This window comes from Arvicanthis niloticus, chromosome 1, assembly GCF_011762505.2.
Source record: "Arvicanthis niloticus isolate mArvNil1 chromosome 1, mArvNil1.pat.X, whole genome shotgun sequence".
NCBI classification, from domain to species: domain Eukaryota; kingdom Metazoa; phylum Chordata; class Mammalia; order Rodentia; family Muridae; genus Arvicanthis; species Arvicanthis niloticus.
In genome coordinates, this window is record NC_047658.1 from 93,379,255 (window position 1) to 93,400,400 (window position 21,146).

Here is a 21,146-nt window from a genome sequence, read left to right on the forward strand (position 1 = left end):
CCTGGTTCCACCCCCATCCCTACTCCCACCCCAGCAGCTCTTATCCATCTCTGCCTCCGGGATGCAGCCAGCATGTCCTACCCTGTCTCAGAGTTCCTCAGTGGACTTGGCTGTGTGGGTTCTGCAGTGGTGGCGGCTCCATGATACACACCTTGCCTATGTTTCCTGCTCTTTCTGCTCCCCTCCCAGAGGTTCCCTACCAGATAAGGGACTTACTCAACTCTCAGTCTCAGAGAAATCAAACTAGGACACCATTGAAGCCACCCCCACCTCCAGGCCTCCCGGGATGTGTGCTAGACACACTTGACCCCTTACAAATGTCTGTGTTCCCAGGGGTCACTTCTTCAAGAGCGGGAACTGAGTAAGCGCTGAGAGTCTATGCCTTAGTGGGAGGACGACAGAGATGCAGTAAGTGTGGCTGGGGTCAGGCTCCATCTGGTCCACATTTCCCAAAGCAACAACTGCATCTATCACTATGGTAACCAGATGACAGGGTGGTAAGGGCCAGCAGTGCCAAGGTCTCCCCATTCCCATTGCTTCTCTAAGCGTGACCAATGAAGTACGTCATCCTGAGTAAATGTTTTTCTTTATATGTTTGTTTTGTATTTTATTTTATTATTTTACTTTTGAAGCAGAGTCTTCACTCCATAAGTCAAGGCTGACCTTGAACTACCCACAGTTCTCCTGCTTCTGCCTCTGGGAGCCTCCCCACTGGGGTTTATCCTGGCTTTAGGAAGTATAGACTCACAGAGTAGAAAAGTTCAAAGTTTTGCCTGGTGATGCACAACCTGTGGTCCTAGCAGTTGAGAAGTGGAGACAGGAGCATCAGGGGAAGCTCAAGGTCACGCTCAGGTGTACAGCAAGTTCAAGACTAGTGAGTGTGGGATGCTTGAGAATTGGTCCCAAAGAAGGAAAGATCGGAAGAGGCGGGGTGGGGGGAGGGAAGGAGGCAGACAAACCTGTGATGTCAGCAGTTGGGAGGTTGAGGTAAAAGGACAGACCGATGGTGGGTTTTGGTTTAGCCTTATATATACAGTAAGACTCTGTCTTAAGGGGGGAAAATAATCACATTTATCAAAACCTTCATAAAATAGTTTTCAATTGTTTTAGAAAATGTGTAGTGAGTGGAGATTACCATTGAGGTCAATGCTAACAGTTTATTGTCTCTGCATCCCATAATTTTACTAAGAAATGACCCATAACTGACATGGATCCCATCAGACCCTTCCTTCCTAATCCCAGACCTTGAATTTATTCCAGGAGCAGCCACTCCCCTGACATTACAGACATTGCCTTTATATTACAGACATTACGTTACTGCCTTTGGGTGGCTCACCAGCAAGGAGCAGAGTTTCTGCCTCAAAGCACAGCAGGCCTGCAGAACCACAGAGAAGCAGGTCTTTGGCTCCAACTGCATCAGACGGCACTTGTCAGCATCAGTGGCTTCCTGCTGGCCACCCACGGTCGCAGTTGTATTTCCACGTGGGGCAGAGAGCACAAGAACACTGCTGGAACACTCTGATGCTCCCGTGGGATGAATTCCAAACAGAGATTTCAGAGACCTGCTGCCCCCAGCTACTGAAGCCCAGATGCCCCATTCTCTCTGAGCCAGCCTGAGTTCTGGTGGAACCCTAGCTAGAGCAGATCAGTCTGTCCTCCGGGGCCCTGGACATTTCTGCTCCAGTTGCCTATACTTTCCATATCTGGGCACCCAAATAACATCATATCTGTCATCTTGGTCCTGATTTGCTTCCTGAATTACCCAGTCACCAATATCACTAGCTATATGAACTGGTCACCAGCATCAGTCCTGTAGGCACAGGGTAGCCATTGGGGGAGGGAGTTCTTCCTGTCCATAGCAGAGGCACATGGGCCAATGACTCAGGATTGCCTCTGTGTAATGATCCGGACAGGATCGAAAGCTGTAGTCCAAGATGCTCTGAAATCCTCCCTAGCACGGAGACGACCAACATACCTAATCCAAGCTCTTCCAAGGTCACTTTCCTTAGCTAGTAACGTTACCCAGACTCTAGTAGTTTGAATGCAGTGATGTACAAGTTCTAGAGCATAGACTTTTGTGATTCTTTCCCAAACCTCCCCTCCTGACACCCCAGGAAGTAGAAACCTGACTCAGCCATGGGGAAGGTGCTTAGTATTCAGAAGGCCCTGGGTTTTCTGGCCTCGTGCAATTCCTTGTGTGGGAAGCAGTCCCTAGCTGTCCAGGAGCATGCCACTGTTGCTGGTGTGGTGCTGTACCTCTATAATCCCAGCCCTTGGGGGTGGTGGAAGCAGGAAGACCTTGGGTTTAAGGCCAGCCTGAGCTACATGGCAAGGCAGTGTTTCAAACAAAACAAATATGCGTGGAGTTCTCTGTTTTCCAGTATTCTGTGAGGCTGTGGAAACCGTGGCCACGTTTTATCTCCATGTTTTGCTCTTCAAATTGCAGCTTTGATGGGCACACTTCTAGGTGTCGAGGACAGAGGACTGTAGCATTTTAGTCAGCTGCCTTGTTCCTCTGGTCAGATGGACTGAGCAGGTTCTGTCCTCTGAGACACAGACCAAGGTAGGGTCAGACACACAAGCATTTTACTGCAGAAATGCTTGGGGGCGGGGACTAGAGGAGACTCAGGAAGAGTGTCAGATTGCAAGAGACCTAGCAATTGAAGAGAGCTGTGGGGAGGGCAATGCTGGGCAGCATGAGCCTAGTGGGAATGCTTCCATAAAGCCAGTGGGAAGCCTGGACACAAAGCTGCCATTAAAGGAGCCTTATGTGCCCAAGCAATGACTCAACCCTAGTTCCCCGACTAGAGGCTGGTTCACAGTGGCTGCTACTGGTGGTGGGTGTGATTCCAGTCCCAAACAGGGCAGGTCTCAGTGGCAGAAGTTCAGACCATCACCTCCCACCACTTACCCTGCACAGTTCCATGGATCCCGTGAGCCTCCTTTTAAGTGAAATCTTTGAAGAGGAAGGTGGGAGAAACAAGCTGTGCTCTTTGCACCTTGCTGCAGCCGCTGGGGGCCAGAGCAGGCTCTCATTATCTCCTCTCCCAACATGCAGTCTGAATTAACCACTGACTTCACCAAGGTTTGGGCTGGTTGTGTCACCCAGTGGCATGACCTAACTTCCAGTCCTTACAAGTCCAAGTATTTGGCTTTCTCTTTTTCTTGTTTTTTTTTTTTTTTTTTTTTGAGACAGTTGTTTTTGAAGACAGGGGTTTCTCTGTGTGGCCTTGGCTGTCCAGAAACTAGCTCTGTAAACCAGGTTGACCTCAAACTCAGAGATCTACCCATCTCTGCGTCCTGAATGCTAAAACTAAAAGCATATACCACCATAGTCCAGCTGCTTGGCTTTTATAATCAACAAATATCCAGAGTCTGCATTATCTTTTCTTGCTTCTGCTTTGTGAGATCAGTCCTGCCCTATTCCACCAGGGTTTTGCATCTTCCTTACTGGCCCCAAGACAGATGGAGCCCAGTTTCCTAGCTTGTGTTTAAGGAGAGTATGTGTTTCCTGGAAGAGTACTTGGCCTATGGGAATCAGTTGCTGAGAAGGCAACTGGGAAGGGATTCCCCACAATTTTTCTTAGCAAACTTTTTGTAATTCCTTTGTGGATAATCAAAGCCCCAATTGAGGAATCAAGGAAGTTTTTGCAGGAAGAAGCCTTGAACTGGGTAACTCTTGACAACTGTTAGTCAGAGGTCTGTCACTGGAATAAAACACATGTGACAATAGAATTATAGAGAAGAAAGATGTGTTTTGGCCCAAGGTTTTAGAGGCTTTAACCATTTGTTTGACCCTGTTGAAGTGGGGTCAGTAGCAAGGCAGTGTACTTGATGGGACCCTGTGGCAGGGGAAGCCTGTTTACAACATTTTGTTCCTGTGGTCAGGAACAAAGGGGACAAAAGTGTCCCACAATTCTTTTTGAGACAAATTACCTGAAACCTCCCACTAGGCCCCCACCTTTTAAAGGTTCCCATCACCATTTAATAGAACGAAGCTTTAGGACCAAGCTTTTCTTTCTGTTTTAAAAGGTGTTTCCAAATACCTTATCTCCCTTTACGAGTGTGTCGCCTGCGTGTATATCTGTGCACTACTTTCTTGCATGCATGGTGCTCTAGAAGGTCAAAGGAGGGCACCAGATCTCCTGGAACTGAAGTTACAGACAGTTGTGAGCTGGATCCTCTGGAAGAGCAGCCAATTCTCTTAACCACTGAGCCATCTCTCCAGTGCAAGGGCCAAGCTCTTGGTATAAGCCTTTGGGAGACGTTTAAGAGCCAGCTACAGCAATAACCATGGCCAAGAACATGTCAAGGCCTGTTTCCTTGAATGAGGAAGTACTCTCTAAGCTCGAGTGTCTGGGGACTCCGTTATAAAACATAAGAGGACACCCTTTCTCTTCCAGTCTCCTGCTCTTACACCCAGTCACTCACAGAGACACCCTCAATTTGCTTGTTTGAAGCACTAATACCTCATTTGGCAAGTATTAGGACAAAAACATGGTCAACTTGAAAGCCCTGACAGGGGTAGGATGAAGTGGAAGAGAGCAGGCAGCCACACAATTATTTTAGAGGAAAACTTGTGTGGGAATCAGCAGACAAGGTTGGAGTTGTGGACGGAAGGAACCAAATGTGCAAAGACATGGAAAAGCAAGAAACTGATGTCCCAGAAGAACTTACTGGTGCCAAGGCTGAGTGGAGAAGAGAGGTCCCCTGGACTGGTGCTGCAAGTGGGCACTAGACGCTGATAGCCTGCAACACAGGGCATCGTTGGATTTCTATTGCTGTGAAGAGACACCATGACCATAGAAACTCTTATAAGAAAACATTTAACTGGGGCTGCCTTACAGTTCACAGGCTTAGTCCAATGTCATCATGGTGGGAAGCATGGCAGCAGGCAGACAGACATGGTGCTGAAGAGGTAGCTGAGAGTTCTACATCCATTTCCACAGGCAGCAAGAAGAGAGAATGACCCTGGGCTTAGCTTGAGCATTTGAAACCTCAAAGCCTACCCCCAGCAACATACTTTCCTCCAATAAGGTCACACCTCCTAATAGTGCCACTCTCTAAGAACCCATGGAGGCCATCTGCCTTCAGACCACAGCACAGGGTAAGAAGGGTAGGCTTTACTCCGGAGGGCACAGGAAATGCTTGGTGAGCTCATTAGGAATACAACCTTGGCAAAACTGCTTTCAACAGAGCTGTTGGCCACAAAGGACTTGGTTTCCAGAAAACTAAATTTAGGTAAAGGTGGGAGGAAGGTGGGCTAGGAATTAAAAATAGTAGCATCAGTAGTACAGGTTGCCAAGTATAAGTCTGTGCAGCAGCTTTGGGTGTTTGTTTGTTTGTTCGTTTCTTAGTCCAGTTCTGGGGACTAAGTCCAGGGCTTTCCACATGCCAGAACTGAGCCACATCTCCAGTTCCTGTCTGTAGTTTATGCAACTCAGGAGTGTGTGTGTGTGTGTGTGTGTGTGTGTGTGTGTGTGTGTAGGGCAGAAGTTGACATTATCAGGTGTGTTCTTGAGTAGCTCCCCAGCTCATTTTTTTTCCTGTGGGTGTGTGGAGCGCATGCACATGCATGTGTTTGCATGTATGTGAGTGCATGTGCCTGTGTGTGCATCTGCAGTATTTCTCTTACTTGTTCTCTACCTTATATTTTGAGGCATGGTTTCTCACTTGAACTCAGAGCTAACTCATTCGGCTAGTCTTTCTAGTCAGCTTGCTCTGGGGATCCTGTCTGCCTCTTAAATGCTGGGATTACAGGCTGCTATAGCTGATTCCTGAGGATCTGAACCATGGTCTCAGTAGCATTTCTCACATTTCCTCATCTCCCCTCATGTATGTATGTATGTATGTATGTATGTATGTATGTATGTATAGACTGGGTCTTTCACTGGAACTCACCGATCAGATCAGGCTGGCTCCTAGGATCCACCTGTTTCTGCCTTCCCAGTACTGACACGACAGGTGTCATGGCACTGGTGGAACTCAAGTCCTCATGCTTGCATCTTACCAGCTCCACCTAAGGTTACCTGAGTTTGCAATAACCAGCTCTAAAAGTTCTACAAGCAGCCAGAGTGGTTGGGAGAGGATGCTGACTTGAGAAAACAATCTAATCAGAGATTAAAAGGAGGAGAGATTTTGAGTGCGTTGGGGGCTTTTTCCATGAATAAAATAATATGCTACAGGGACGAGGCATGGGAGAGTGGGCCTCCGGAAGGATGCGCTCGTTGTTCCCACTCTGTCGCCATCTCTGCTCGTTTGCCCCACCTGCATCCAGGCTACAATTTCCGGTTAATGAACAAAGCTCTTCACACTCGGGTGGCTTTGCACAGCTGCTGCTTCAGCCAGGAACAGGAACCCCCCTTCTTCTGTTCTGCTTATACACCTTTCATCCCAGCTATTCCTTAAACCCTCACTGCCTTCCTACAGTAGAGCTCGAAAGCTCTGCCTGAACCATACACGCAGACCCCAGGTCTCTGAGTATCCTGGTAGTTTTCTGAGGTCGCATGGAAATCGGATGGATAGGTGGAAGGATGAATGGGTAGACAGGCGGATGAACAGATGGACCGGTAGTTGAATGAGTGAGTGCATTCTGAATAGGAGGGCTCGGATTTATTTTTCTTCTTTGAAACAGATCCAGGCTCCGCCCCACAAGCACAGGCTGGAATAGTCTGGGACAGTCTGGCCCCTCAGGGACCAAGCAGCTGGACCAGGTGACCCTCTGTGACTCCCCCGAGCCCTCGCTAACCTCGTTCTGGCCCCCTCCTGGGCTCTGACCTAGAAAAGAAGCTTGTGCCAATCAAGGGCGGGCGTTAGGACCCGGCGTGGCCGGAAAGCGGGCGGGGCGTCGCGCGGCTCCCGCGGCGGGGGTAGGTCCAGGCCAGCGGCGCCCGGCGGGAGGGCGCGGCGGGAGTGCGCGTGCGCGCGGCGCGTACCCTGCGCCGCGGACAAAGGTGCGTGCGGCGGCGCGCGAGGCGGAGGGCGGAGCGGCGGGCGGGCAGGTACGCGCCGGCGGGAGGCGGAGCCGCGAGGCCGCGATGGAGCGCAGCCCGGGCGGGCGCCGGCGCTGGAGCCCAAGCGCCGGGCGGAGCGGGAGCCGAAGCCGGAGCCGCAGCCTCAGCCCGCGCCAGGCCGAGGCAGGAGCCCGCAGGGCCGGGCTGCTCGCAGCGGCGGCGCCCGAACCCCCCAGCGGCTGAGCGGTGACCTCCATTCTCGCACGCGGCTGCCGGGACCGATCCAACCCAGGCCCCCCAAGATCTGCTTGCTACAACCGCACACCTCAAGACACAGAGAGACCCAGCCTTGGGGCGCTAGCCCCCTCCTCGCTGCTCCGGCACACAGGGACCCTAAACCTAGGGCAGCGAGATCCTCTTGCTAACGAGAAGCCGCGGGCATCCCAAAGCCTCGGGACCCGGGCGACCAAGCCCCTTGCGACGCCCTCAGCGTCCGGGCTCATGGTGGTGGTGGTGCCCTGAGCCCCTCTCGGGCCGGGCAGACGAAGATCGACACGGCGCCCAGGCCCCCTGCCGCGGCGTCCCCGCGGCCCCAGCCCAGGTAAGTGGGACGCAGGTAAGGGGCGGCAGGTGAGTGGCACCTAGGTCCCCAGAGTCCCGCAGGTGGAGAAGGAAGTCCGGAGTGCGCGCTCCCCCTCCTCAGCGTCGCCATGGAGCCGAGGCTGAAGGACGTCTCTTTGTGTCTCGCTTGAAGGAGCCGCCCCCTCCTCCTCTCCCTTCCCCCACCTTCCACCCCAACCCTGAGATTTGGGCATAGCCTTGGACCCCGAGAGAGAGAGAGAGTAGTTGCTATGCCTTGGAGAAGGGGAAGAGGGTGGAGAATCTATAGCGAACCTGGAGCGTTAGACCTTAGGTCCTTTGAAGAATAAAGAGACTTAGATATCCTCTTCCAAAGGCCAAGCTGAGTTCTTAAGTGACGCCCCCCCGAAAAGAGAAAATTTGGGGCGCCCAAAGGTGAGAGGTGCCCGCGTTTTGCAGCTCTGGGTGACAGCTGGGGCTTTGGGTGTGTGCCTTTGTCTGAAAGGGCAGGGAAGGGGCGTGTTTGAGAGAATGAGTGGAAATGTCTCATTTTCTGACTTCCATACCCCAACTCAGGTCTCAGTGGGGCTCTTTACCCAGTCCCTCTTTGTGCTTCCTGCAGAACAGAGAGAGGGTAAGCCCTCTCAAAAGTGAGCAGCTAGTTTTCGGGGAGGGAAGGTACCCTGGGTGAAGAAACCATTTCAGGATTTCAGGTCAGAGCACCCTTTCTGTCCCTCTGAGTCTCAAGGACAGCAAACCTGAGTCTCTTCCTGACCCTGGGAACACCTAGGGCCAAGTTCAGAACTGGGGCACTGTGTCCTCTACAATGCAGGAGCGAGTCTGGGTTCTTGCTTAGCTTTCCAAAGCAATCTACAATCAAGAGAGGCTCAACAAAGTCCTAAACCCCAGGACTCAGGGGAAGCTGGAAGATCTTGGGAGTGTTGTAACCCAAGAAAGGGCAGGAAGGTTTTCCTTCCACAGACAGGTGCAGAGTCAGGTCGGAGGTGAGTAGACAGGCTGGGGAAGGCAAGACCCTGGACACAGAGCCCTGTAGAAGTTTCTTTGTTCATTTATTTATCCATTCATTGCAATCTCTACTGTGTCTGAAGTTCCAGCCCTGGAGTCTGGGGCTTTTCCTCATCTTTTCCTGACTATCTGGCTTCAGATCCTTGGGCTGTTCTGTTTGTCCAGACCCAGCACTTGGCCCCTTGTCGGTGAGACACCTGATCCACCATATCGGACTTGAGGAGCTGATGCCTTCCTGTTACCACTGTCCGATCTCTTCCTTTCTGCCGGCTTTGCCCCATGAGTGAGGATGTAGCCTGGGTCAGCACCCTTGCAGATCCTCCTGCAGACTCAAGGACAGTCAAGGCAGTCACCCCCAGGAGAGGATGTGTGAAAGCCAGTTGCCCTGAAGATGAGGTGACCTTGATCAAGCCTGTGGCATTTCCCAGAGAGAATGATAGTGAGCTACATACTCTGCAGCCAGCAGATGTAGACTGAAGCCAGACTGTCGGGAGCATTTAGGTATGTCTGTCCTAACCATCTTGGAAGTTTATTTTGTGCAGTGGGTTGGAGCCCAGGGCTTTGTTACACACTCCATAGGCAAGAAAGTAGAAGCAGAGGCTGGAGAACAGAAGTTCAAATGACTGTGAGCAGAAAAGAATCATTATGAGGCCAGAAGGGGACTGGCAGGAAGACTTTCTTTCCTTGTTAACCTGCAGCGACTCCCCATTGAGTAGCCCTAATAAAGTAGCGTTGGCAGCCCAGCTCTCTGCAGCCTGCCCTAATTTACGTCTTGAGCACCCCCACTATACCTGGCTTGTCTCCATGTCTCTAATTCTTTATCATATAAAATTCCCCTGACCCAGAGCCCCACTCTAGGATGGCTGGCAGCTGTTTCTACCTCTACCTCCCTTTTTGTTCTGGCTTAGACTGGCATGTTGTAGAGAGCCCAGTCTAGGTGGTTGGTGCCTGGGCAGTGTAGTGACATTTGTTTCCATGTGCTTTGAGACTGCATGTCCAGCCTCAGCTTTGGGAGTCTGGGGCTGTCCTGTTCTGGCCACACCAGTCCTGTTGAAGCTGCAGCCTGATGTCTTGGCGTTTGGAGAACGCAGCTTGGAGCCCCAGTTTGCTGACCAGTGCATTTCACGTGTCTGTGTTTGTTATTGGCGCTCAAACATTTTTGGAAGATTTCACATTCAGATGCTAACTTGAAGATCTTCCTGAAAAACCAGGGGATGCAGCAACTTGAGGCCCAGAGCTCTCGGCCGTGTCGTTTGGATAGGGCACATGCTCCCAGTTGTCCTAAGAACTCCTGACCTGTTCTTTATTGGTGTGAACTTAGAGCCTAGCTGCTGACCTCCAGGTTTGCTGGGGAGAGTGGAAGCTGGAAAAAATGATTGCTCAGCACAGGCTGTGCTTGGTCTACCAGCATGCGCTCCCTGCCACCCCCAGGGCTGGGTCAGGATGAGCAGAGTGCCCATCTGGGGTTGTTAGGGCCAGTGGTGGGAGGAGCCAGGACTTCCCACACTGGCCCCACACTCCACTCTGTTCCACCTCCTCATAGCACCAACACACACACACACACACACACACACACACACACACACAGGCCAGTAGACCAGGGTTCTAGGCTAAGTCTGACAGAGGACTTGGGGAGGGCTGCTATTGAATTCAGTTTACTCCTTTGTGCAGAGATGAAAGTGAAGGTTTCCCAAGCTTCCTCTTCTCAGGCTTTCCAGGATTGAGCTCAGTGTTTGAACAGGTGGCCTGGGTTGAACTTTGGGCAAAGGATGGTGGTCATGCCTGCCACATTCAAGGTTCTACCCTCAAACCAGTCAACAAAACAAAGTAACCGTGTCCTTCCCCAGCTTCTGTCATTCCCTAAGCATGAAGCTGACGGCTGTTGCCAAATAACTGGGCCAGAGCCAGAGGCCAGCACCAGGCCCTAGCCACTGGCCTTGGCTTTGGTAGGTATGCAATCTTCCTGGACAAAGGTCAGCAGAGTGCCGTGGGGAGAGCACTGGCTCTGGACTGCCCTGGGTTTGGGATGCGCTTTGCTGCTTTGGGCCTCAGTTTATTTATCTATAGAATAAGGATAATACTGTGTAGGGTGAACTGAAAGGAGCCTAGGCCAGAGACTGTTCAGTCTTATTAAAGGGGCACTGCAAGGGATGGCCTAGCTTCCTTTGGGGGCTGCTCTAGACAATGTAGGGCTTGGGGTGGGGGCGGGGAAGCAGTCATTGCTGATGGTAGTTGGCAGGGCTGCAGAGCTCCAAGATGGGGAGCAACAAGAACTCTTAGCCCGGTCTTGTAGCCTGCAGGAGAAGGTCTGTGGGGTTAGCTCTCGGTCCTTGGGAGAAAGGCTCCTTTTGTCCTCTGTGTCTCTCCAGGTGAGGGTCTTAATAACAGCAGGAGTAGCCAAAGGCTTTCTGCCCCATGAGGTGGACCCTCCAGGTCCCCTCCGTGGCCACCCCCCTTCTTCCTTTCTTTCATACCCCCAACGCTCCTAGCTTCTCCTCCGCCACCCCCTCTCCCCCCCCCCCAGGAAGCCGTGTCATTAATGTTGGGCTTGGAAGGAGGCAGTGGAGCAGTTTCTGCTGTCAGTCTGCAGTGCCAGGCTCTGGACAGATCTTTTTACCCCTAGACCAGCACAGCACTGGGCCCATGACAGGATTTGAGCCCAGCTCTATGACCACCAAGGGTTTGTGTTGAACTAGCATCGGCTCCCTATCCAGTAACTAACCTGACCTTGGACTAGTCAGTTCTTGGGGGCCTGTGTTTTGACTGCAAAAGGGGTGCTCAGAGCTCCCAACAGTGGAGGTGCTGGCCAGGCTTCAGCAGTGTCTGCAAGCATTCTAGGTCTTTTTTCACCTTGGGCTACCATATGCAGATGAACTGATCCCAGTCAGGGGACCTGCTGTGACTTCCCTCAGCCTAGCACTCCTCTGCAGCTTCAACAGTCGCAAGAGGGTTCCAGAATATACCAGCTGCTGCTTCTGGGCTTCTAGTGGGAGGCTGGGCAGAGCTGGGCTGGATATAGAACTTCCTCTTTTGCTTGTCAGACCACCTCAAAGAGGGTACACAACTCTACCCACTGGGCCTGGCCTTGGGCAAGGTCCCTAGTGCCTCAGCTTCTGTAAGAGCTCTCTGGGGCTGCTGACAGGGCCGAGTGGATGGGTGTTTCTGAAGTACTATGAATATCACTCCAAAGGTTTGCCTTTAATATCAGTCCTCAAAGCCCTGAGCAGAAAGGGTGGCAGCTCTTCTTAGAGATGAAGTGGTTCTCTGGCCTGGTGTGGTGGCACACACCTTTGATCCCTGTACTCAGGAGACAGAGGCAGGTAGATCTCCTAAGTTTTCGGCTAGTCTGGTCTAACAGTAAACTCCAGGCCAGTCAAAACTGCAAGTGAAACCTTGTCTGAAAAAAGGAAAAAATAAGGCTCTGATGTGAAGGGTTTTCCCCAAGGCTTTTTCTGTCCTGGGGTTCAAGAAAGGTTCTGGTCACTTTTATCTCATACACAAAGCACGAGGCTTGGTGGATCTGAAGTTCTCTGGGGCTTCACCTGGGCACCAGCCTGTTCCAGGGGCCTGCAGCTCCACTGCATCAATCTCCTAAGGCAAGTCCCAGGTCAGGATCATATGCTGTGCCTCACCCCTCATGGACCAAGGGTCTTAGAGGACTTCAGGCTACTGAGAGGAAAGCCATTTCCTATGGTGTCTTCAGTGTCCCCAGGCTTCGGTTCTTCTGAGATCTGTTCTGCATACTTGGCAGCTTCCTTCCCCTTGCTCCTTGGCGGTTCCCCTGGGATGGCATCTTGCCTGACATGTGTCTGTTTCACTATTAGTGCCTTGGCTATTGTGCTGCACAGTTTGAGCTCTCAAGCTTGGGCTGCATGGCCTTCAGGTATTCTCAGATCCAGGAGCAGTGCCGAGCACGTAGCCTGTGCACAGCATACCCTTTTGAAATGTTTTAGGATCAGACAAATCATCTCTAAGCCATAGCCAGCTGTGTTGTGACTTGAGATAGAACCACTTAATCTTTTTCTTTGTGCCTCAATTTCCTTGGCTGTAAGAGAGCCTCTGCTTACCCAGCTATCTTTCTAGCAGTCACCACTTGTTCCCTGGGAACAACCTAGCTAAAGGCACTGGCCCGTCAACCAATAGTAAATGACTGCTCTGCCCACTGTGCCCCACTCTATTCCAAGTCCTGAGTGCTAGATTGTCTGCATCTTCCAGGTCTTGGGTTTTGGGGGCCTTCACAAATCCTGGGCCTGCTCATGGCCCTCTTTGAGAGCCCTACCCCTTGGGACTTGAGGCTCCCACCTTCCACAGGGCCAGAGAGGCTAGACAACCTGTGTGGTAACAGAGTCACCAACTTAAATGGCCGCCAAGGCTTTGCCTGGGGAAGGGGTAGACTGCCAGGTAGAAGAGAGGGAGGGGAGCTCTAAGTCAGCCCTGGAGTCTCAGCACAGTGATCTCTAGACAGCCCTGGTGGCAAGGACAGTAAGGAAGAGTAATGTTGTAGCTTGACCCAGGAATACCCCTGAGTCCTGAATCTCCACTTTACAGATTTGGCAAATGGGGAGGGCGAGCCCAGTGATCATGGACTATTTCTGAGTGTAGCTAGTTTAAGAGTAAGAGTTAGCAGCTGAAAGATGGCCTCTGTGTGTGGAATAGAAGGGCAGATTTGCCTGCACAGTCAGTGGGAGAACTAGACCTCAGGTCCCTCCTCCATCTGGCCAATTCTTACCAAGTATCTGCTTCATGCCAGGCATGTAAGAAATACTTTTTTGCTGGGCGGTGGTGGCGCATGCCTTTAATCCCAGCACTTGAGAGGCAGAGGCAGGCAGATTTCTGAGTTTGAGGCCAGCCTGGTCTACAGAGTGAGTTCCAGGACAGCCAAGGCTAACAGAGAAACCCTGTCTTGAAAAACAAAAAAACAAAACAAAACAAAAAAACAAAAAAAGAAATACTTTTTTAGTTTTCACTGTAGAGTGAAAATAAAATGTAAAACCATTGAGCTCCATGGGCATTCTTAGCTCTGTCCTACTGATGAGCAAGCTGAGGCATCAGTAGGGCACAACCTACCCAAGGTCACATTGCACAGTGGCAGAATTTGCACCCTGAAAGGGAGACATTGAATACCCTCTTTTTCCTTTTCCTTTTTGGACCAGGATACAGTACTCTATGGGTTATGTATGATTGTAAGGAACTGGGGCAATCCAGGCATGGTGGCTGCATGTCTGTACACTCAACACTCAGGAAGGGTCAAGAAGATTTTGAGTTTGGGGTCAGCATGGGCTATTTATCAGCAAGACACTGACTTAAAAGATAAAACAAAAGAGAGGGCTTGTCTAGAATCCCTTGTTTCCCAGGAGGCCCCAACCCTCAAGTATTGGATGTAGGAACAGGACTATGCTGTGGGGGTGTTCCTGGCCATGAGCAGAGGGGTCCAAGTGCAGGCAGATTGTGGTCCTGGGTAAGCCAGGGTAGAGGGTAGGAACAGCCCTGAGGGAGACCATTTAGGAGCACAATGTCACCAGACTAGGATACCTGTCCTGGGAAGAGAGGGGACCTTGCCAAGCACAGGCTGTAGGGTGTGGCATCCCTGGAGGTGGGGTCCTAGTGCTGATGGCTGTTAGGCAGGTTTCTCATTTGCTTCTAACAGCACCTGTCACCTGGCCTCAGTCAGCTGTCCCTTCTGCTCCCCAGACCATGCAGGGTTGAACCTGGTAAAGTTTCATTCACCCTTCCTTTCCTCCTCGCTCAGTCCCCCCCTCCCCAAGAGATTTACTAAGCACCTACTTTGTGCCAGGCTCCATGCCAGCTCCTGGGGACTCCATAGTGAACAAGGCCAGGCCATAAAATTCCTGCCCTCTGGTGCTTCAGTTTGAGTGGGAGAAAGACACAGTTAATGGATGTCATCATAGTCAGTAAATTATGTAATGCATTCAAAGGTGCTACGTTCTACTGGGGAGAAATAGAGCAAGGTGTGGAGGAAGGGAAGGTGGGAAGTGGCCATGTTTGGAAGGTGTCACCCAAGCAGAACAGTGACGAGAGATCCATGTGGGCATTGGAGGGAAGAGCTATTCAGGCAGGAGGAACAGCTCCAGGCTGGATAGGACTACTTGGGAACAGAGGGAAACTGGGGTGGGGGCAGGGCACAGCAGCAAGTCACAGGGGTGGGGGTGGACAAGGCTAGTAGGAAGACTGGTGTGAGGTGGGCTAGTGGAGGGAGTGGAGAAGGGAGCGACACTGGGCGCTGTGTGTAGACTATAGCCTGGCCCAGTGGCACACAACCTAGCTACTCTGAAGGGTGAGACAGAAGAATTAGAAGTTGCAAGCTAGTTTGGGTCAAGGTCAAATACCATTACTAATGTGTGGGTTCTGGAGTTACTTAATATAAGTACATGCAAGTGAAAACCCTGTTCTTATTTTCCCCTTGTCAAAGTAAGTAGTGTACTAATATCTGACTGTATCAGATGATCTGGAGCCCAGAGGGCAGGGTAACTGGTGACTGCTGCTGTGTTCTCCCGGAGGCAGGCTTCTTATTTGGTAAGGTGCTCATCAGCATAGCAACTTAGTCCAGGGCTCTCTGCAAAAATTCTAAACCCACTCACCCTTTGTTTGCTTACATGCCTGTTTCTAGATACAGATACACTCAACTCTACTGAGTGTCAAATTGCTTCTGCACAAGGCCACTTACTTAGTATAGCAGTAGCATGGACACTGGAGATCCAGCTCTGCAGTTGTGCCCCCAACTCCCGCTGCCCGCCTGGCTACTCTTCCTCAAGTAGGCACTTAGCCTAGCTTCAGTGGGTGCTGTCCAGGCCTCTGGTGCTGAACATGGGTTGGAGGGAGACTTGGGACCCAGAGTTGAAGACTGAAAGTAAAAAAGATGATGTGCAGACCAAGAAACTAAGGATACAGTCCTGGCCCTGAGGTTGACGGGCTGTGTGACCGTGGGCAGGCTCCTCTGAGTCTCAGCGTCCTGCTCTGTGAAAAAGGAGTTGCTGCAGAGATTAAATGACAAAATAAATGGTAATTTTTACCACTTCACTTTAGAGGTAGTAGAGCAGTGGTTAAGCTTGGGTCACAGGACGATGCCTGGTTCTACTGCTTCCTGGATGGATGATTTTGCTCTAATGATATGACCCAGCTGGGCCTGGTGGTATATACTTACCATCCCAGCTACTTGGGAGGCTGAGGCAGGAGGGTCAAAAGCTTGAGGACAGCCTGGACTACATAGCAAGACTCCTGTTTTGGAATAAAAAGGGCTAAGGGTGCAACATTTGCCTGGGCTCCATCCCCAGCATTAAGGACATACAGAAGATAGTACCCATGCCTAAGTTTTTCCGTTTGTAACTTGGAGTCAGTAACATTCCCCACACTATGAGACAATGGAAGGATTTGGTGGGTTCGTGGAGTTCAGCTCATCAATGTCACTGTTGGTATCTCCAGCCTGTCCACAGTGACCAGTGCTCCTCAGAGCTGCTTCTTTCATGTCACCTGGGCTTGGGGCTGTTAGAGGACAATAGCACGTCACTCCCAAAGACATCCTGGCTCCTGACATGGCCTGCCACTAACCTATGACTGTGACCATCAGTCTGTCCATCTGCAGAATGGGGCCAACAGTCTTTCACGTGGTGCTAGAAAAATAACTGTGTGCCTGCAGGGTCATATTCAGGAAAGCCAAGATATAAAAAGTTACAACTTCCAAACACGTAAGGAATTATTCACCGGCATTTGTCACCCCCTGGCTCAGTGCCGGGAATAGCAAGATGATTAAGGCAGGGGCTGGCTTTCAAGGAGCTTGCGGCTTTCTCGCTGGGTTTTAGGTACACTCGTCTGGAGTCTAGCTTGAGAGTTATATAAACTCATCAGCTGGCTTAATTAAGCCAGAACAGAACTCCATTGATTCATGAAACAAATGTCCAGGAGTGTAACTGGCCTTAGGCATGCCTCATCAGCAAGTCTCTGCTACTTTCCTGTCAGGCAGGTTTCCCCGTTGGTGTGGCCAGCCAGCTTCCACCAGCTGTAGCCTGTGTCCTCTGGCTTGGTCTCACATCCAAAGTGAGGATGTTGTTTCTCTACAGCTCCAGCAGACATCTCAGGGCTGCCTGCAGCGGGGCACCATTGGGCACATGTTCGTCTTGAGGCAGATGGAATAATGGACCCCTGCCTGATAGCAGTATAGAGAGCAAGGCAGAGATGCTACCCAAAGAAAGGGGAACCGATGCCGAGCAAGGCAACACATAGCTCTTCAGTGAGCCACAGCAACACTGCAAGGCCAGATGTGCTGGTACACACCTGTAGTCCTAGCACTTGGGAGACAGAGGCAGGAGGATGGAGAATTCAGTGCTACCTTGGCAAGACCCTGTCTCAAATAACAGTCAAGTGATCCAAACTCCATTGCAGCTGTGTAAGCAAGACAAAAAGTGAGTCAAATCTGACTTTCAGTGGCTTGGGGCGGGGTGTGGGCCAAGGCACAAAGGCAGGCTTGTGTGAAATGCCACAGGCCGTTATCTTGTGTGTATCAACTGAAAGAAGTGCAGATAGAGAAAAGCTGTTCATCCAATGGAGTCTAAGGACTTCTGAGGGAGGCAACACGAAGACTGGAAGACTGGCATGTGGAGAGTCAGGAGAACGCAGCTGAAGCTCACTTGCCTTTCACTGATCGAAGGGGGAGAGGTCACCGGGCTGCCTCCACTCAGTTCTGAAATCCTACCACACAGCTATTTATCCCCCTCAGGGAGGGTGAGTAGTCATATCCAGAGAAGCCAGGATTTTGTTAAGACACCCCTGGAGTTTGCCCTTGCAGGGGACACAGTGTAGGTCCAGGGCCGAATGGAGGAGATCTAAACATAGGACAGAGAATCTTGGGACTCTAGTGTAAGGATCTGACAGGCTCAGCTGGAGCCAGGCATTGTGACTCGCTCCTGTAATTCCAGCCCTTAGAAATCAGAGGCAAGAGGGTCACAGGTTCTCAACCAGCCTGGTGGACATAGTAAGTTCCAGGTCAGTCAGCGTAAGAAAACAAACAAAAAAGAAAGGTCTGGTCCTGCCTCACCTCTCATAGCCCCCCAGTCCCCACAGGTAGGCTATAGCCTCTCTGGCACCCCCCAGAGATGGAGGATGCTTTTCTCTGTACCATGTCTGCCTTGCAGAGCCCTACAGGATAGGAGCCCCAGATCTGGATCCAGGTCTGCCGAGTGCAGCTTTGAGTCCATGTGTACCCCAGTAGCTGTCTTGGTTTGCTTGGTGCTTCTGCCGCCAAGGACCTCTAACTGGGTGGTTTATAATGAGCAGATGCATTTCTCAGTTCTAGAAGGTAGAACATCAAGGTCAAGGGCATCCCGTGGTAGAAGGTGGAAAGAAAACAGAGAGAGACCAGGATGAGCTTTTAAAAGGAACCCAGCCTCTAAGTAGTTTCCAAGGTCTGCCTTTTTAAAAATCATATTTATGAGTACTGTTGTGTATGTGGTACATGTGTATATGGTACATGTTGATGGTGGGTGGACACATCATGCTTAGTGTGCGTGTAAGAGTCAGAGGACAACTTTGTGAAGTCAATTCTCTCCTACCTTAAAGTGGCTGTGGGCATCAAACTCAGGTCACCAGACTTGCTCTGTAAGCACCTTTACCCACTGAGCCATCTCACCTGCCCTGCCCAGGTCTCTCCTCCTTGTTTGTTTGTTTGTTTCTTTTTGAGGCGGGTACTATGTAGTTTACAGAGATCCACCTTTCTCTGCCTCTCAAGTGCTGGGATTAAAGGTGTGTGCCCCAACATCTGGCCAGATCTCACTTAAGACTATTAAAATGACAGAACCGAGCATGGTGGCACAGGCCTGTAATCCCAAGACCCAGAAAGCTGCGGTAGGAGGAACAAGAGTTTGAGGCCAGCATGGAGCATGCAGGACACAAAAAAGACAATTAGGTTTCACCATTGGACTTGGAGGGATATTTCTGTAAAGTGTGTATAGCAACCATATCACGTGCTGTGATTGTTACTTTACTTAAGTCTAGCCCACCATGCTGTGAGTACCCAGAGTCTCAATAAATAGTGACACCATTCTCCCACCGACAGGATAAGGCAAGCCCTCCTCTCTGCAGATGGGTCACCCACCTACTCCTGTGATTGCATTTTTGTCCTTGATCTCTGTCACCGTTCTTGGGAGTCTGGCCATGTTCCAGGCAGGTGCAAAACATAGTTCTGTCTACTGACTGCATAGCCCTTCCCGAGAAGAGCAGTAGTTGTTGTGACAAGCCATGCTTCAGGTGGAGAACATGGTAGAAATTCACAGAACAATACAGGGTGGGTAATCTTCACCCTTCCTGGGGAGACATCTAGTGGGGGCTCTATCTACCACATTTGAGGGTTTGGGAGTCCTCTGTTCAAGTCAGCATCCAGAAGGCTTCTGCAACTGGAAAAAGTCCTGAGCTGGCAATAACACGTCACTGTGTTCACATCCCATTGTGGGGGAGGGGAGCCAGCCACATGGCCACATGAAGGAAGCTGACAAGTGTGACTTTGTAATGTAGGAGAGGAGACTGTTTGATAGCAGCTGGCTGTCTGCCACAGCCACAGACAAGTCACCACACTCTTGAGCCTCTGTTGTTATCTGTAGAACAGAAGACATCATTTGATAGTGACAGTGGCTGCCCAGTTTGTACATTTACTGAAATCATTAACATGTTCATGGGTGTGTAAGTCACACCACAGGTAAGCTGCTTCTGTAAAGCACAGGCAGCTCCTTGCCCTCTCCTCAGGGTTCTTGTGAGGACTTAGCAAGAAAAATGTTGCCAAGGTGGCACTGTTGCATGTGTGTGCATGTTTGTATGTCTGTGTATACCTGTTTGTATGTCTGTGTGCATGTTTGATATCTGTGCGTGTGCAGACGCTTATGGCATGTGTGCATTTGTCTCTGCTTATGGTGAGGTATGAGAGTTCCGAAGCACTGTGAGCTGGGTTCTGTGCTGGGTGTAGCATCACAGGGTGGCACCCAACCCAGGCTGCCTGCCAACAGGAAGTGGTAGGCGGTTCAGTCTTGCTTCTTGCTTGGGAAACCCTCCCCCATTTTGGTGGCCCTCCAGCATGTCAGCATGCCATGCCTGCACACTAGGATGTCCATGTCTGTCTCCTGGAGTGTACACATCAGATGGTCAGGACAGCAGCCCAGCATCTCCCTGGTGGGTGGGGGAAAGTTCCAGATCACTACACAGATGGGTATCAAAGCCAATAGAGACACACCCTGGAAGGACTCCACCCAAAGGGTCTCTTGGGGCAGCAGAGTGTGGGAGGATACCCTGCTGAGCACCAGCAGGGAGGAACCAAAGGGCAACAGAGACCTCTATTTCCTGGTTGCTGGGAGTTCACAGGCACAGTCTATAGCTCAGTATATTCAAAAGGGTGTGTGTCAGGACCTGGGGGACAGTGATCCCCTAATATCAGATGTCAGGAGCTAGACATGTCGTGCTTCACTCAGTCTCAAGTTGTCACATATACCAGGAGCCATGTGACATCGCTGTGAGGATGACATGGGTATCCTTGGCAGAGGTTCCACCCTGCTACTGCAGGATCTGGGTGTATTGTTCCCAACACTTGTCTTGGGAAAGAGCTGATTTAAAGGAAGTGCTTTAGATCCGTTCCAAAGCTAGCTGTGTTTCTGTAGGGAAGCCTCTTGGTCTCCGGACTTCATTTCATCATGAAATAACAGTACAGTATTGTAGTGTTAAGAATTTTGGAGTCCTGATAACAGGTTGGCTGCAGTAGGCATGGTTGGGTTAATGTTTTTGTTTTCTTTAATGTGTGGATGTGTAAACTGAGGCCCAGGACTGGCCGTAGGTCACTCAGGTGAAGTGGCTCTCAGAAGGATCAAGGCGCAGACTGTTCCAAGCTCATGCCATCTCTGTAGCTCCCCACTGTGCCTCTAAGTCATGCTTGGTAACTGGGTCAGAGGCAGCATGTACCTGAGGGATGACACAGCAACATCAGGGACAGACATGTGGATTCAGTGATTGCCTCCTGCTGACACCTTGTGGAAAACATGACTGCAGGAAGAGGAGGGCTGGGAGGCCCCAAAACTTACCCAGTACATTCAGGGTGCAATACAGAATGGGTTGGGATCTGGTCTGGCCTCTGCCCTCAGGAGTTCTTGGCCTGTTGACAGGTAGGCACAGCTGAGACACCTTCTCCAACCTGGTCAGCAGGGGAGACGCAGATGTAAGCTCTTCAGTGCCAGTGACTTGCACCTGCTGGGGCGGCAGAGGTTCACAGAGGAGAGGGTTCCAAGGACAGTGGCACTTGAGAGGTCAGGCAGGGGAACAGGAGTGGAAAGTGGAGTGTGCTTAGGAAGAGTGGCCTGTCTAGCAGCTTCTGAAGTTTGCAGAGGCAGTGCTGAGGCCCAGGGGTCACACTTGGAAGGAATAAAGCCTCCTACAGCTGCCAGTCAACATCCCAGACGGCACAGAAACCATCTGAGGTGACCCAGCAGAGCTGGTGCTCTAAGTGGGGGAGTTGTATCAGAGAGCACATGTCTGCCACACACTAGGCTGTCTCTGTCTCCAGGAGTGTACACTCTCAGATGGGTAGGACAGAAGCCCAGCATC

General features: G+C 51.0%; 1 protein-coding gene across 2 annotated transcripts in view; it reads left to right on the top strand.

Annotated features, from left to right (window-relative positions):
• Sbk1 (SH3 domain binding kinase 1) overlaps nt 1–21,146 on the top strand; it is a 45,522-nt gene that overhangs the window by 16,627 nt on the left and 7,749 nt on the right. The window contains exon 1 of one of the 2 annotated variants that reach the window (XM_034502446.2): nt 6,988–7,554. The exons of the other annotated variant lie outside the window; for it this stretch is intronic. The gene's annotated coding sequence lies outside the window, so the exon portion shown is untranslated. Of the gene's footprint in view, nt 1–6,987; nt 7,555–21,146 lie in introns of those variants that run through there. 2 annotated transcript variants of the gene reach the window in all.